The sequence below is a fragment of the Procambarus clarkii genome, chromosome 43, assembly GCF_040958095.1.
Source record: "Procambarus clarkii isolate CNS0578487 chromosome 43, FALCON_Pclarkii_2.0, whole genome shotgun sequence".
Lineage (NCBI taxonomy): Eukaryota > Metazoa > Arthropoda > Malacostraca > Decapoda > Cambaridae > Procambarus > Procambarus clarkii.
In genome coordinates, this window is record NC_091192.1 from 25,771,677 (window position 1) to 25,789,932 (window position 18,256).

Below are 18,256 nucleotides of genomic sequence, written 5' to 3' on the forward strand. Positions count from 1 at the left end.
GATAGGGGCGGAAGGATTCACTACAAATGACAAGGAAGTGTGTGAGGAATTGAATAAGAAATTCCAGGAGGTCTTCACCTTAGAACAAGGAGAAATTCCAGAGGTAAGTGAGGGAATAGCTAACCAGGAACCACTGGAAGAGTTTGAGATTACCAGTGGGGAAGTAAGGAAGTGTTTACTAGAGTTGGACGTGACGAAGGCTATAGGCCCAGATGGAATCTCCCCTTGGGTTCTAAAGGAAGGAGCAAGAGAACTGAGCCTACCACTCTCCATAGTGTATAACAAATCACTGGCAACAGGGGAACTGCCAGATACTTGGAAAGCAGCTAACGTAGTCCCGATATACAAGAAAGGGGATAGACAGGAGGCACTGAACTACAGGCCAGTGTCCCTAACCTGCATACCATGCAAGCTGATGGAGAAGATTGTGCGAAAAAAACTAGTGGAGCATCTGGAGCGAAGGAACTTTGTAACACAGCATCAACATGGGTTCAGGGATGGCAGGTCCTGCCTCACAGGGTTACTTGAATTCTACGACCAGGCAACAAAAATAAGGCAAGAAAGAGAAGGGTGGGCAGACTGCATATTTTTGGATTGTCAGAAAGCCTTTGATACAGTGCCACACAAGAGGCTAGTGCGAAAGTTGGAGATGCAGGCTGGAGTGAGAGGGAAGGTACTCCGGTGGATAGAGGAATACCTAAGCAACAGGAGACAACGAGTCTGTGTGAGGGGTGAAGTCTCAGATTGGCGAGACGTCACAAGTGGAGTCCCGCAGGGGTCAGTCCTCGGACCTATACTGTTTCTGGTATATGTAAATGATCTCCCAGAGGGTATAGATTCGTTCCTCTCAATGTTTGCCGACGATGCAAAAATTATGAGGAGGATTGAAACAGAGGATGATAGTAGGAGGCTACAAGATGACCTGGATAGACTGAGTGAATGGTCCAACAAATGGCTGTTGAAGTTCAACCCGAGTAAATGCAAAGTAATGAAACTAGGCAGTGGAAACAGGAGGCCAGGCACAGGATACAGAATAGGAGATGATACTTAATGAAACAGACAGAGAGAAAGATCTAGGAGTTGATATCACACCAAACCTGTCTCCTGAAGCCCACATAAAGAGAATAACGTCTGCGGCATATGCGAGGCTGGCTAACATCAGAACGGCGTTCAGGAACCTGTGTAAGGAATCATTCAGAATCTTGTACACCACATATGTAAGACCAATCCTGGAGTATGCGCCCCAGCATGGAGCCCGTACCTTGTCAAGCACAAGACGAAGCTGGAAAAAGTCCAAAGGTATGCTACTAGACTATCCCAGAACTAAGAGGCATGAGTTATGAGGAAAGGCTGCGGGAAATGCACCTCACGACACTGGAAGACAGAAGAGTAAGGGGGGACATGATCACAACCTACAAAATCCTCAGGGGAATCGACCGGGTAAACAAGGACGAACTTTTCAACACTGGTGGGACGCGAACAAGGGGACACAGGTGGAAGCTGAGTACCCAAATGAGCCACAGAGACGTTAGAAAGAACTTTTTCAGTGTCAGAGTAGTTAGCAAATGGAATGCATTAGGAAGTGATGTGGTGGAGGCTGACTCCATTCACAGTTTCAAATGTAGATATGATAGAGCCCAATAGGCTCAGGAATCTGTACACCAGTTGATTGACGGTTGAGAGGCGGGACCAAAGAGCCAGAGCTCAACCCCCGCAAGCACAATTAGGTGAGTACAATTAGGTGAGTACACACACATACACACACACACACACACACACACACACACACACACACATACACACACACACACACACACACACACACACATACACACACACACACACACACACACACACACACACCACACACACACACACACACACACACACACACACACACACACACCCACACACCCACACACACATATACACACATACACACACACCCACACACACACACCACACACACACATACACACACACACACACACACACACACACACACACACACACACACACACACACACATACACACACACACACACCCACACACCCACACACACATCTACACACACACACACACACACACACACACACACACACACACACACACACACACACAAACACACACACACACACACACCACACACCCACACACACATATACACACACACATACACACACACATACACACACACACACACACACACACACACACACACACACACACACACACACACAATTGTGCTGTTGTTGGATTGTGCTGTGAGTGGTGACTGTGATCAGTGGTACAGTGAATTAGTGAACTGTCACATAACGATACAGTGACTGACTCCAGAGCTTTGTGTAGACAGAGAAGAAGACCTCATCAATCTACCAGCATTTAGTGAATCACCTAGTGGGAGACAACGAAGGATAAACATCGTCATCATACATCGCTCATCTGGTTGTGTGAGCGGGAGGCAGTCTGGTATGTACCCCTCTCTGGTCAATTAATCAGGTGTACAGATTGAGGTAAAAGATTATCAAATTCTCGTTCAGGATATCAAATATATTTAAAAATCTCAGAGTGGCTCATTTAGGCAGAGGTAACGCATAAGGGATATCTTGACACATACAAGCACGCCCGCCCACGTACGTATACACGCACACAAGTGTGCACACGCTAAAACAGACACACACACACGTGCACGCACACACACACGTGCACGCGCACACACACACACAATTGTTCAGTCAGGGGAAAAGGCATTAACACCTGGGATAGACCTTACTATCCCCCCCCCTCTTGACCCCACCACCTGACCTGACCTGACTTAGTCGCCATCTCCGCCCCCCCCACCCCCAGTCCCCCGCATCGCCCATACACACACTCTTCCCCTCCCCACTCTCCCTCTCTCCCACTCCCTCTCTCCCACTCCCACTATCTCTCTCCTGCTCTCTCTCTGCTCTCTCTCTCTCTCTCTCTCTCTCTCTCTTCCTCTCTCTCTCTCTCTCTCTCTCTCTCTCTCTCTCTCTCTCTCTCTCTCTCTCTCTCTCTCTCTCTCTCTCTCTCTCTCTCTCCTCTCTCTCTCCCTCCCTCTCTCTCTCCTCTCCTCCCTCCCCCTCTCCCTCCCTCTCTTTCCTTCCCCCTCCCTCCCCCTCCCTCTCTTTCCTTCCCCCTCCCTCTCTGCCCACACACACACACACACCTCCCCCCCTCTCTCCCTTACCCGCTCTCTCCCTCACCCGCTCTCTTCCTCATCCACTCTCTCCCTCTCCTCTCCCTCCCGCCTCTCTCTCCATCTCCTCCCCCCCTCCCCTTCTACCTTCTTCTCACTTCAGTGGAAGGGTCGGATCCCCCCCCACCCACCCATTTATCTCTCCCTTTATCACTCCCTTTCCTCCTTTCTCTCTCTCTCTCTCCTCTCTCTCTCTCTCTCTCTCTCTCTCTCTCTCTCTTCTCTCTCTCTCTCTCTCTCTCTCTCCCTCTCTCTCTCTCTCCTCCCCATCCCAACAGGGTCAAGATGGCAGCCAGAGGTCCCAGGGGAGCAGGAAAGAGCCAAGGTGACGAGATGAAGGAAATGTTCGCCCAGTTTCTGGAGGACATCAAGAGTGAGATGCAAGAAATGATGCAGGAAATGAAGAACGAAATAAGCAACCTGAAAAGAGAGCTGACAGCAGCAAAGGAGGAGATTAGAACCCTCAAAGAGAATGGTATCGAGGCTGAGAGTCAGAAAACCACCCAGGGAGAAGGTGGTAATAGTTTTCTGGATGAGAATGCCACAATAAAAGCAACATTTGCGGAAATACTAAAAAAAAATAACTCTGAAGTAATGACTGCAGTGATGGAGGTGGCCATGAAAGCAGCCACCTCGCAGGAGGCGGCACGCTCCACTAGCCAACTGCTGGAAAGGAAAAGATCAGTGGTTGCTGTGGGTATTAGGGAACAGGAAGGAACCAATAGGACAGAGTGGAATGACAAGGACAAAGCAGCAGTGAATGAAGTACTAAAGGCACTAGACATGGAAGGGGCCGAGCATAGCATTGAGAAGGTTTTCAGGCTAGGCCGGTACAACAAAGACCGAGACCGAATGATAAAGATAGTGTTTGCAAACGAGAACACAAAGGAGAGGATCCTATCAAGGAAGAGCTCCCTGAAAAACGTGGGAAAATTAAAAAATGTATTCCTCCAGCGAGACATGACAAGGGAGGAGAGAGCCGTGGCGGCAGAAGCAAGGAAGAGGCGCAGGGCGAGAGGGGAAAACCAGGAAGTCACAGCTCCCAACACAACACCCCCAGAGGCGAGGGGGGAACCCACAACCAGCTACCCAGTAACACCAGAAGGGAGGACAACCCCGCCTCCCTCCTCTGCATAGAAAACCCCCCTACCCCAAACCCTCCCTGCCCCCACTCAAAAGTTCAGCCAAATCTCCCTCCCCCCACACCCAATCCCCACCCTTCTACCCCTCCCCTCCTCCCGAGTCCTCCCTCCCCCCCTTTCCTTCCCGTCCTCCCTCCCCTTTCACCCCATACCCTCCCTGTCCCTCCCCCTTCACTGGATCCCCCGCCCCTCATTCCAGTATCCTCTGAGATCCTGTTACCCACCTCACAGGTCCTCACACCCATGGAACAGCCTCCCCCACCAGCAGAACACTCACCAAGGAGGCGATTTGAGAAGGGACAGAAGAAAGTGAGCCTCAAAGCGATGTACACTAACATAGATGGAATTACAAATAAAGCAAATGAGCTTGGAGAACTGGTACTAGAGGAAAACCCAGACATAATAGCCCTCACAGAAACAAAGATCACGAAAACAATAACAAATGCAGTGTTTCCACAGGACTATTATGTTATGCGGAAAGAGAGGGAAGGAAGAGGTGGGGGTGGTGTAGCTCTGCTGGTAAGAAAAGGCTGGGATTTTGAGGAGATGGATATTCAGGGCTGTGAAGGTTTCAGTGACTACATAGCAGGTACTGTAACAAATGGAGGGAAAAAAATTATAGTCGCAGTCATATATAATCCACCACCAAATGACAGAAGACCTAGACAGGAATATGATAGAAACAACATGGCCACCATTAACATAATAGAAAGAGCAGCTTCTGTTGCTAGCAGGAATGGATCTGGACTACTAATTATGGGAGACTTCAACCATGGGAAGATAGATTGGAAGAACAGAGACCCGCATGGAGGACCAGAAACATGGAGAGCTAAGCTGCTGGACGTGGCAACAAGAAACTTTCTAAGCCAGCATACCAAAGAGCCAACAAGAATGAGAGGAGAAGATGAACCAGCAATGCTTGATTTGATATTTACCCTAAATGAATGGGATATAAGGGAAGTTAAGATGGAAGCGCCCTTGGGAATGAGTGACCACAGTGTATTGAACTTTGAGTACCTGGTAGAGCTAGGACTTATCTCCCCCCAAAAAGAACTAGGAATCAAAAGGCTGGCATACCGAAAGGGGAATTATGAACAGATGAGAAGTTTCCTAAGTGAAATACCTTGGGACACAGACCTCAGAGACAAGTCTGTACAGGGTATGATGGACTATGTTACCCAAAAGTGTCAGGAGGCAGTAAACAGGTTCATCCCGGCCCAAAGGGAAAAATCCGAGAAGCAACAAAAGAATCCATGGTATAATAGGGCATGTATGGAAGCGAAGAAACTGAACAAAAGGCGTGGAGGAACTTCCGGAATAACAGAACACCAGAAAGCAGGGAGAGATACCAGAGAACCAGGAATGAGTACGTCAGGGTGAGAAGAGAAGCAGAGAAAATTTTTGAAAATGATATAGCAAACAAAGCCAAGACCGAACCAAAGCTACTCCACAGTCACATCAGAAGGAAAACAACAGTGAAAGAACAGGTATTGAAACTTAGAACAGGCGAGGACAGGTATACAGAGAATGACAGAGAGGTGTGTGAGGAACTCAACAAGAGGTTCCAGGAGGTCTTCACAATAGAACAGGGTGAGGTCACTGTGCTAGGAGAAAGGGAGGTAAACCAGGCGGCCTTGGAGGAGTTCGAAATTACGAGAGAGGAGGTCAAGAGACACCTGCTGGATCTGGATGTTAGAAAGGCGGTTGGTCCAGATGGGATCTCACCATGGGTACTGAAAGAGTGTGCAGAGGCACTTTGCTTGCCACTCTCCATAGTGTATAGTAAATCACTAGAGACGGGAGACCTACCAGAAATATGGAAGACGGCGAATGTGGTCCCAATATACAAAAAGGGCGACAGACAAGAGGCACTGAACTACAGGCCAGTGTCCTTGACTTGTATACCATGCAAGGTGATGGAGAAGATCGTGAGAAAAAACCTGGTAACACATCTGGAGAGAAGGGACTTCGTGACAAATCGCCAACATGGATTCAGGGAGGGTAAATCTTGCCTTACAGGCTTGATAGAATTCTACGATCAGGTGACACAGATTAAGCAAGAAAGAGAGGGCTGGGCGGACTGCATTTTCTTGGATTGTCGGAAAGCCTTTGACACAGTACCGCATAAGAGGCTGGTACATAAGCTGGAGAGACAGGCAGGTGTAGCTGGTAAGGTGCTCCAGTGGATAAGGGAGTATCTAAGCAATAGGAAGCAGAGAGTTACGGTGAGGGGTGAGACCTCCGATTGGCGTGAAGTCACCAGTGGAGTCCCACAGGGCTCTGTACTCGGTCCTATCTTGTTTCTGATATATGTAAATGATCTCCCGGAGGGTATCGATTCATTTCTCTCAATGTTTGCGGACGATGCTAAAATTATGAGAAGGATTAAAACAGAAGAGGACTGTTTGAGGCTTCAAGAAGACCTAGACAAGCTGAAGGAATGGTCGAACAAATGGTTGTTAGAGTTTAACCCAACCAAATGTAATGTAATGAAGATAGGTGTAGGGAGCAGGAGGCCAGATACAAGGTATCATCTGGGAGAGGAAATTCTTCAGGAGTCAGAGAAGGAAAAAGACTTGGGGGTTGATATCACGCCAGACCTGTCTCCTGCAGCACATATCAAGCGGATAACATCAGCGGCATATGCCAGGCTGGCCAACATACGAACGGCATTCAGAAACTTGTGTAAAGAATCATTCAGAACTTTGTATACCACATATGTCAGGCCAATCCTGGAGTATGCAGCCCCAGCATGGAGTCCATATCTAGTCAAGGATAAGACTAAACTGGAAAAGGTTCAAAGGTTTGCCACCAGACTAGTACCCGAGCTGAGAGGTATGAGCTACGAGGAGAGACTACGGGAATTAAACCTCACTTCGCTGGAAGACAGAAGAGTTAGGGGGGACATGATCACCACATTCAAGATTCTGAAGGGGATTGATAGGGTAGATAAAGACAGTCTATTTAACACACAGGGGACACAGGTGGAAACTGAGTGCCCAAATGAGCCACAGAGATATTAGAAAGAACTTTTTTAGTGTCAGAGTGGTTGACAAATGGAATGCATTAGGGGGTGATGTGGTGGAGGCTGACTCCATACACAGTTTCAAGTGTAGATATGACAGAGCCCGATAGGCTCAGGAATCTGTACACCTGTTGATTGACGGTTGAGAGGCGGGACCAAAGAGCCAGAGCTCAACCCCCGCAAACACAACTAGGTGAGTACAACTAGGTGAGTCACACACACACACACACACACACACACACACACACACACACACACACACACACACACACACACACACACACACACACACACACACACACACACACACACACACACAAGGGGGGCCTCGTAGCCTGGTGGATAGCGCGCAGGACTCGTAATTCTGTGGCGCGGGTTCGATTCCCGCACGAGGCAGAAACAAATGGGCAAAGTTTCTTTCACCCTAAGTGCCCCTGTTACCTAGCAGTAAATAGGTACCTGGGAGTTAGTCAGCTGTCACGGGCTGCTTCCTGGTGTGTGTGTGTGTGTGTGGTGTGAAAAAAAAAAAAAAAAAAAAAAATAGTAGTTAGTAAACAGATGATTGACAGTTGAGAGGCGGGCCGAAAGAGCAAAGCTCAACCCCCGCAAAAACACAACTAGTAAACACAACTAGTAAACACACACACACACACACGTCGTCTGTCACTCACTAGTGACGTGACACCCAAAAGGTTAAGAGGTGTCAGTCATCAGTGAGGTGACAGCTTAACACTGCCACACTCCCCGAGGACACCAGCACAGAGGAAGGTCCTTGCCAGATACACTCTGATCGACCCCGAGATTGGCTCATTACTAATCACCAAAATGGACCAGGATGGACCCTGGGCCTGATGGACCCTGGGCCTGATGGACCAGGCGAGCTGGTCCACCACCACCACCAGCTCCAGCGTAAATTACCTCCCTCACTCAATCACTCCATTAGAGTCCTGGCCCATTATCCCAGTCACTGAGGAAAGAAATGGAGCACTTCCACTTCTCACTCTTCCACCCCGAGTGGCTGTAACCCCTTCACACTGTGGGAGGTCCTCCCATGCTCCTCTCCACCCTGATATAACCAACCACCACGTGCTCACTACTCTTACGGGCTCACCATAGCCCGTGCTACATGGACACTTCCTTCTGAGTAACTAAATCTAAAACAACAAACAACATGCTCACTACCGTCACTTACGGGCTATTCATGCCCGTGCTACCTCTTGTGTGTGTGTGGCTTAATCTTTATCAATTATCAATCACTAGCGCCAAGCTTCTGACACGTCTCCTTGGGAGACTTCACAGGTCAGTAAAGATGGTTCACAGGTTGACCATCACGTCCTGTGAGGCTCCAGGGTGACCCCGAGTCTTGCCTCTGTGACTCAAGGTACCAGCACACGTCTCACACCGTCGTCTCCTGGACTGTTGGTGGGTGATATCTCCTGCTCCTTCACTCCTCTCACAGTTATGTCACACACCTGGCACCTTGTGTACCACACACCTGGCACCTTGTGTACCACACACCTGGCACCTTGTGTACCACACACCTGGCACCTTGTGTACCACACACCTGGCACCTTGTGTCCCACACACCTGGCACCTTGTGTACCACACACCTGGCACCTTGTGTACCACACACCTTGTGTACCACACACCTGGCACCTTGTGTACCACACACCTGGCACCTTGTGTACCACACACCTGGCACCTTGTGTACCACACACCTGGCACCTTGTGTACCACACACCTGGCACCTTGTGTACCACACACCTGGCACCTTGTGTACCACACACCTGGCCTTGTGTACCACACACCTGGCACTTTGTGTACCACACACCTGGCACCTTGTGTACCACACACCTGGCACCTTGTGTACCACACACCTGGCACTTTGTGTACCACACACCTGGCACCTTGTGTACCACACACCTGGCACCTTGTGTACCACACACCTGGCACCTTGTGTACCACACACCTGGCACCTTGTGTACCACACACCTGGCACCTTGTGTACCACACACCTGGCACCTTGTGTCCCACACACCTGGCACCTTGTGTCCCACACACCTGGCACCTTGTGTACCACACACCTGGCACCTTGTGTACCACACACCTGGCACCTTGTGTCCAACACACCTGGCACCTTGTGTCCACACACCTGGCACCTTGTGTACCACACACCTGGCACTTGTGTACCACACAAGGGTATGAGCTACGAGGAGAGACTACGGGAATTAAACCTCACTTCGCTAGAAGACAGAAGAGTTAAGGGGGACATGATCACCACATTCAAGATTCTAAAGGGAATTGACAGGGTAGATAAAGACAGGCTGTTTAACACAAGGGGAACACGCACTAGGGGACACAGGTGGAAACTGAGCGCCCAAATGAGCCACAGAGATATTAGAAAGAACTTTTTTAGTGTCAGAGTGGTTGACAAATGGAATGCATTAGGCAGTGACGTGGTGGAGGCTGACTCCATACACACAGTTCAAGTGTAGATATGATAGAGCCCAGTAGGCTCAGGAACTTGTACACCAGTTGATTGACGGTTGAGAGGCGGGACCAAAGAGCCAGAGCTCAACCACCGTGACGAGGTGAGTACACGTGGTCTTGGCGTGTCCTCCAACCGTCGGTTGCCATTAAGAGTCTTCCAGTGCGATGTAGATGAAACCTTTGAGACGTGTAATACCCAGTGACTCGGGTCTGGTGTTTTGGGGTAAACTTTTGAAGTTAGGACAAAGAGGCTTGTCTTTGACCTCCTGATGACCGTCCCTTCCTTCCTGAACGTTCTCCACCAAATGCTGATTTGGGTGTGCACTTTGGGTGTGCGTGTGTGTGTGTGTGTGTGTGTGTGTGTGTGTGTGTGTGTGTGTGTGTGTGTGTGTGTGTGCGTGTGTGTGTGTGTGTGTGTGTGTGTGTGTGTGTGTGTGTGTGTGTGTGTGTGTGTGCGTGTGTGTGCGTGTGTGTGTGTGTGTGTGTGGTGTGTGGCGTGTGTGTGGTGTGTGTGTGTGTGTGTGTGTGTGTGTGTGTGTGTGTGTGTGTGTGGTGTGTGTGTGTGTGTGTGTGTGTGTGTATTCACCAAGTTGTGATTGCGGGGTTGAGCTTTGCTCTTTCTGCCCGCCTCTCAACTGTCAATCAACTGTTTACTAATTACTTTTTTCTCCACACCACACACACACACACTCACACACCCCAGGAAGCAGCCCGTGACAGCTGACTAACTCCAGGTACCTATTTACTGCTAGATAACAGGGGCATTCAGGGTGAAAGAAACTTTGCCCATTTGTTTCTGCCTCGTGCGGGAATCGAACCCGCGCCACAGAATTACGTGTGTGTGTACTCACCTAGTTGTACTCACCTAGTTGTGTTTGCGGGGGTTGAGCTCTGGCTCTTTGGTCCCGCCTCTCAACTGTCAATCAACTGGTGTACAGATTCTTGAGCCTACTGGGCTCTATCATATCTACACTTGAACTGTGTATGGAGTCAGCCTCCACCACATTACTGCCTAATGCATTCCATCTGTTAACTACTCTGACGCTGAAAAAGTGTCATTGTGTGTCTGTGTGTACTCACCGCACCTATTTGTTCCTCTAGGATCGAGCATTAGCTTTTGGACCCCGCCTTTCTAGCCGTCGGTTTTTTTAAAGTAATAATTCCTGTCCTATTTACCTGACATGTCTATTTGTAAAATTATTAATAATTTGCTTCCACAACCTGCTCATTTAGTTAATTCCATTTTCCCACTACCCTTACACTAAATGAAAACTTTCTAACATTTTTAGGTAAGGGTTCCATGATGAGGCTGCATATTCTAGTGTGGGTCTGACCTTCGCTGTATATAGGGCCGGGAAAGTCCCCCCATGTCCAAGTTACTGAAGTACACACAGATGTTGGCCAGTATGTCACATGCAGGTGTTGTTAGTCTGCTAACATTACTGAAGGCCACACAGATGTTGGCCAGTATGTCACATGCAGGTGTTGTTAGTCTGCTAACATTACTGAAGGCCACACAGATGTTGGCCAGTGTGTCACATGCAGGTGTTGTTAGTCTGCTAACATTACTGAAGGCCACACAGATGTTGGCCAGTATGTCACATGCAGGTGTTGTTAGTCTGCTAATGTGAGCTTGTGGCATCACACTTGGGGTCATGTCCACTACCAGGTCTTTCTCTTCTTCTGACTGAAGAATTTGTCTTCCCTTCATCCTATAATGTCATATTAGTCTTCGCACTCTTGTCCCAATCATCATAACTTTGCACTTGGCTGTGTTAAAATCTAGCAGCCATTTTTCAGATCACTTCTGGAGTGTGTCCAAACCCGTTTGCAATAGATCACCATCTACCCCTGAACTCACTCTTCTCATCAGTTTTTATCACCTACAAACACTGATATGGAGTCAGTTTCCTGTGTCAGGTCAGTGACATATTAGAAACAGAATGGGCCCCAGAGCCGACCCTTGAGGTACCCCACTTGTAACCTCTCTCCACTCTGATGTCTCTGCTCTCACAGTAACCCTTGTTTCCTTCCTGAGAGGTACTCCCTCACCCACCTGAGGACGCCTTCACATACACCAACATGCTTCTCTAGTGTGAGTAGGAGTCTTGTGCGGGACACAACCACCCCACAACCCCCCACAACCCCCTTCAACCTCCTCTCACATCTCTACTATCTGTTCCTGACCTTAAGCAAATTTTTTTCAGAAATTGAAGTACCTGGCAATTTGCTGCCGCGTCCTTGCCAGATGTCGCCATGTAAGTAAATTTGAGATAATTTGTTATATTACCTTACACTATAAAGGATGGCCGGCGGTGCCCGGGTCTATCCGTCTCCCTCTCTACCCTGGTCCTAACATCTTTATCCTAATCCTCTTTGTCCCAATATCCCAACTCTCTGTTCCCAACGTCCCGGTTCAAGGTTTTAATATCCCAGTTTCTTGTCCTCATATCCCAGCTCTTAGTCTGTCCCATATCCCAGCTCCGGCCTCTCCTTACCTTGTATTCATCAGTCTTCACAGTCCTTGTCTGTCATATGATTAAAATGTGGTTCATGAACCTTGTTAACTTATGTTCTGTGTGTGTGAGAACGGTCAATGTTCTTCATAACTTATGTTCTGTGTGTGAACGGTCAATGTTCTTCATAACTTATGTTCTGTGTGTGAACGGTCAATGTTCTTCATAACTTATGTTCTGTGTGTGAACGGTCAGTGTTCATCATAACTTATGTTCTGTGTGTGTGTGAACGGTCAGTGTTCATCATAACTTATGTTCTGTGTGTGTGAACGGTCAGTGTTCATCATAACTTATGTTCTGTGTGTGTGAACAATCCCTCATAACGCGCAGCATGAACAATGTGAAATACACTGACACAACAAATGTTGTAAATCAGGGCTAAGATAGTGTGCTAGACCACACAATTCCCCTGGCCAAGAATGTCGTCATATTTAACCTGACGGAACAATATACTGAAATGTGTTTGGTCTCGTGAATCTTATTTAAGGCAACATATCTTCCATTAGATGTTTCTTCAAAGAAAAAAAAATTGTATCGACGTGACTTGAAACAAAAGCACTACTAGGAAACTGTTCATTATAAATATAATAATAATACAATTTTATGCTTAATGAAATCAACATTAACGAGATGGATCGATAAGAAAATCAGTGGAAGCTGTGAGGTAGGCTCGAATCCTTATCATCGCTTCTATTAATTTTGTCAAAACGTTTTAATATTTACAAACATGCATATATATATATCTATATATAATATATATATATATAATTATATATATATATATATATATGATATATATATATATATATATTTGAGGGCTTGAAGACAAACAATTAATATAGTTTATGTTCGTCTTAGACTCCAAATGCGCGCGCAAATTCATTGTTTACATTAATCAGCTGTTGTCGCTAGAAAAAACAAAATTGCATCAAGGACGAGTTAACGTTTTTAAATACATTATTGATTAATGTTGACATTATGGTTTCCAAAATAGATTAGATTATATATATTGAAATATAATGATAAAAATGGTTTTAGTGTGTTTACCTTGTGGTTTGTGTTCAGGAGAGCTTGGGTGAGTCTCCGTATATCAGTATTGGAGGGAGGGCTAAGCTCGCGGCCCAAGGCCTGGGTCATGCACCCACCCATGCCGCCACCTGACAACAACAACCTAACCAACCAACCAAACCAGTCAAAATAATAGGTGGCGATACAGTCAGCATGCCTACCAGACAAACTTTTAGCGAGCCAAGTCCTATCACGTTGTGAGTCAACCGTGCCAGTCTGTCAGTGAGTGAGCAGAGCAGTGAGTCAGGCACCGTTGCCCCACACCACTCACATGATTAATCAGTGGAGCTGCCCGCCAGCCACCAGCCAAATGGCTATAGTCGGTAAAACACCAAATGAATAATGATTTGCCCAAAATTTCCGTATGTAGTGTAAATTGTGTCTGAACACACACACTCTCTCTCTCTCTCTCTCTCTCTCTCTCTCTCTACTCCTCCTATCTCTCTCTCTCTCTCTCTCATCTCTCTCTCATCTCTCTCTCTCTCTCTCTCGCGCCACAAGCACCAATTAGGCTTCACAAAAGTGTTGATGCAGCAGCAGCAGGTGATGGCGGGCCCAACAGCAGCAGCAGCAGCAGGTGATGGCGGGCCCAACAGCAGCAGCAGCAGGTGATGGCGGGCCCAACAGCCAGCAGCAGCAGCAGGTGATGGCGGGCCCAACAGCAGCAGCAGCAGCAGCAGGTGATGGCGGGCCCAACAGCAGCAGCAGCAGCAGCAGGTGATGGCGGCCCAACAGCACCGCAGCAGGCCTGGTTTTACCATCCCTGGCGGTGTTATTTTCGCCTTATACAAAGTACCTCATATATAAGATAGCGCCCCCTCTGATCTGATAAATTTCTTACGTTTTCTATCAGATAGAATTTCCAGATGTGCCTTGCATGGTTGAGTGCTAGCTCCTGACCCCCGCCTCCCCTGGGGCGGGTCATATTAATACATTCATTCCCTGGTTTCTTATCATAGTTGGATTCGAAGCGGTATTCAATTAGCCTCAGCTAATTTAACTTAACCTAACTTAATCTAACCTAATCTTGCTAAACTAGTGTGATTCTAGTTCCCAGAACTTGCTAAAATTTTTGGAATTCATTCCCACTAATTCTTTTGTTTGTTGTTCGTCGTTGTTTACCTGGAGACCGTCCTCCACGCGCCCACGTGTCGCTGTTTTGGTTCGTGATGTTGGGTGTTCTCCGCGCGAGGCTGCATAATCAATAAAGTGTCTCATGTTGGTTGTGTACATATTGCTTATTTAGGCTCCACAAGACAACCTGAATGTTGGCCAGCGTTATGGAAGACCAGGTTGTTGTTGGTGGTGTTACACGTTGTTGTGGGAGAGGCAGAAGGAGTGGGAGAGGCAGGGGGAGGGAGAGGGAGTGGAGAGGAAGGACGTGCAGGAGAAGACATAAAACAGTAAGAAACAATAAACTAAGATAAGTATAAGACTTTGGTTCAATTATCTGGCTGTTACTACCCGCTGAGGGTCTCTGATTGGCCAGTGTGGAGGGTTATGACCCCCTGGTTATGACCTCCAGACCTGGCCACTCACACTCCTCTCCCTATCACTATAACCTTGCACTTATCTCAGGTCAAGTCCATTAGCCATTTGTTTAGACTTGCTCTTTAGATTGTCTGGTTCATGTTTCCAGTGTATTACATTCTTCCTTTGGTCTGACTGACAGCATCAGTCTTCCATCATCTATACACATTGATGGGAAGGATCCTATTTTCTCTGTGAGAACCTTCCATGTGTTAGCAGCATGTTGGCCTATGTCTTAGCAGCATGGGCATGTGTGTGTGTGTGTGTGTGTGTGTGTTGTGTGTGTGTGTGTGTTGTGTGTGTGTGTGGTGTGTGTGAGTGTGTGTGTGTGAGTGTGTGAGTGTGAGTGCGAGAGAGTGAGAGAGCTTATACCCACCTCACAAACACTTGCCTCACGTTGGGCGCCAGATGTGAGGGTACTGGTTAATGGGATGTGAATACTAATGTTTGCCTTCAACTACCATTAGAGCACACCTGGGAGGTGTGAGCAACAGCAAGGTGGACAGGTGGCCCAGGTGGGGACGAGGGCCTGCAGGCAGGTGGTCTACTGCACCAGCAACACCGGACCCTCCACGCTGGTGTTGTTCACTCTGCAACTTACCGCAAGCCAATCTAGCAGGAAGCGCATAGGTCCTCACACCGAATATTGTATCAGTGCTTGAGGCTCCGGGCTGCATCCCCGCGCCAACTCAGATTAGTAACAATGTGAGTAGCAATTTAAATGAATAATGGCGGGAGTAGTTTGAGGAATGTCAACAAAGGCACGTGGAATAAAATAAATGAATTTATTCAACAGGTTACTAATACACAGTGACCCATGATGGTTAGGTTACTCGTGAGTGTCAGCTTAACATCTGCCACAACACCTGCTCGCGCACGACACCGTTCCCACCACTGTGACAGTGTGTTAGACACAACCGTCTCGGCCCAGTGGACAGGTCATGAACGAAACTGACCTGAACACTTGGTGAACACTCTTGACAATTACTGCCTCGTCACTGGCAGTATCAGAACACTTTCAACACTTACACAGTTACACACACATAAATTAATACAATTAACACCAAGACAGGCACAACCACAAGTCATTTCTTCACTACATTAACAGTCACCAAGATATTAAATCACAATGAATTAATTAACACTCAATTAGTTGACGTTAATCACACTGTCACTCAGACGGTCAACGAGCAATCAACACTTCAGTAATTATAATAATTCCCAACACTAATTATTGTTTATGACACAGAACAGTACTTGGTGTTACTGTTCAACACCGTGAGATAATGACACAATACCATTATAAAGCTGCCACAAACACAACTGTTAACACCACCAGTTACTAACGAGCCACTTAGACAACACTAGTAATTAATCACTTCTAACAGATGATAACAACCTTTCTTAAATGTGTTTATTAAGATTGTTCACACACCACACACACACACACAACCACACACACACACACACACACACACACATACACATACACACACACACACACACACACACACACACACACACACACACACACACACACACACACACACACATACACACACACATACACACACACACACATACACACACCACACACATACACACACACACACACACATACACACACCACACACATACACACACACACACACATACACACACACACACAACACACACACCACACACACACACACACACACACACACACACACACACACATACACACACACACACACACACACACACACACCACACACACACACACACACACACACACACACACACACACACACACACACACACACGCCCACACACCCACACACACATATACACACACACATACATACACACACACACACACACACACACACACACACACACACACACACACACATACACACACACACACACACACATACACACACACACCACCACTGGGGTGGTGGTGTGTGTGTGGATTGGGATTGGGGCACCACCCCCAATTCTACCCAACAGACACCCAACCTGCCCCATCCCCTGTCAGCCCCCCACTAAGTACCCACCTAGGGCACCCTCCCCCCCACCCACCCCCCCCTCCCCCCACTCACCCCCCCTTCTCCCCCTCACCCCTCTCCCCAGGACCTCCCTTCTCCCCCATCCCCATGCCCTCCCTTCTCCCACATGCCTTCCCGTCTCTCCCCACCCCCATGCCCTCCCTTCTCCCCCTCCCCCCTAAGCCCCCCACTCTCCCCCACCCCACCTAAGTCTTCCCCTCTCCCCCACTCACCCTAAACCCTCCCCTCTTCCTCACCCACCTCAGCCCTCCCTTTTCCCCCACGCCCCCCAAGCCCTCCACCCTTTTCTCTCCCCCCAAGCCCCCCATCTCCCCTATCCCCCACAGCCTCTCCTCCCCCCCATGCTTCCCCAACCCTCCCTCTCTTACCCACCCCCTGTACCCTCCCCCTCTTATCCACCCCCTGTACCCTCCCCCTCTTATCCACCCCCTGTACCCTCCCCCTCTTATCCACCCCCTGTACCCTCCCCCTCTCCCCCACCACCCCAAGCCCTCCCTCCTCCACCAATCCCCCCGTGCCAGGTCCCCCCAGCTCCCACTCACCCCAGATCCAAAGGTCCCCCCCAGAAAAGAAGCAGAAGAGAGTCAGTTTCAGGGTGATGTACTCGAACATAGATGGGATCACAAGCAAGACAAGTGAACTAAGGGAAAGAGCACAAGAAGTTAACCCAGATGTAATCGGACTCACTGAAACAAAACTCTCTGGAATCATAACAAATGCCGTGTTTCCCCAGGAGTATACAGTAATAAGGAAAGAGAGGGAAGGTAGAGGAGGAGGCGGAGTGGCCCTACTCATGAGAAGGGAATGGAGTTTTAAGGAGATGGCCATCCCGGGCTGTGAGGAGTTCAGAGACTACATAGCAGGCACCATAACAATGGGAGGACCAAGAATAGTAGTAGCAGTAATATACAACCCTCCACCAAATGACAGGAGACCCAGTCAAGAGTATGAAAACAACAACAAGGCAGTTAACACTATAATTGAGAGGGCAGCCTCTGCTGCCTGTAGAAATAGATCCCACCTGCTCATCATGGGCGACTTCAATCACGGAAAGATTGACTGGGAGAACAAGGAACCGCATGGAGGCGAGGATACGTGGAGAGCCAAACTATTGGAGGTGGTGACAAGCAACTTTTTAACGCAGCATGTCGGAGAACCCCACAAGGATGAGAGGCAATGACGAACCAGCGAGACTCGACTAGTCTTCACT

At 48.2% G+C, this 18,256-nt stretch overlaps 1 protein-coding gene across 5 annotated transcripts in view; it reads right to left on the reverse strand.

The window, feature by feature from the left end:
• Positions 1–18,256, reverse strand: part of LOC123755860 (ras-related protein Rap-2b) — a 285,571-nt gene that overhangs the window by 192,320 nt on the left and 74,995 nt on the right. The window lies entirely within an intron of this gene.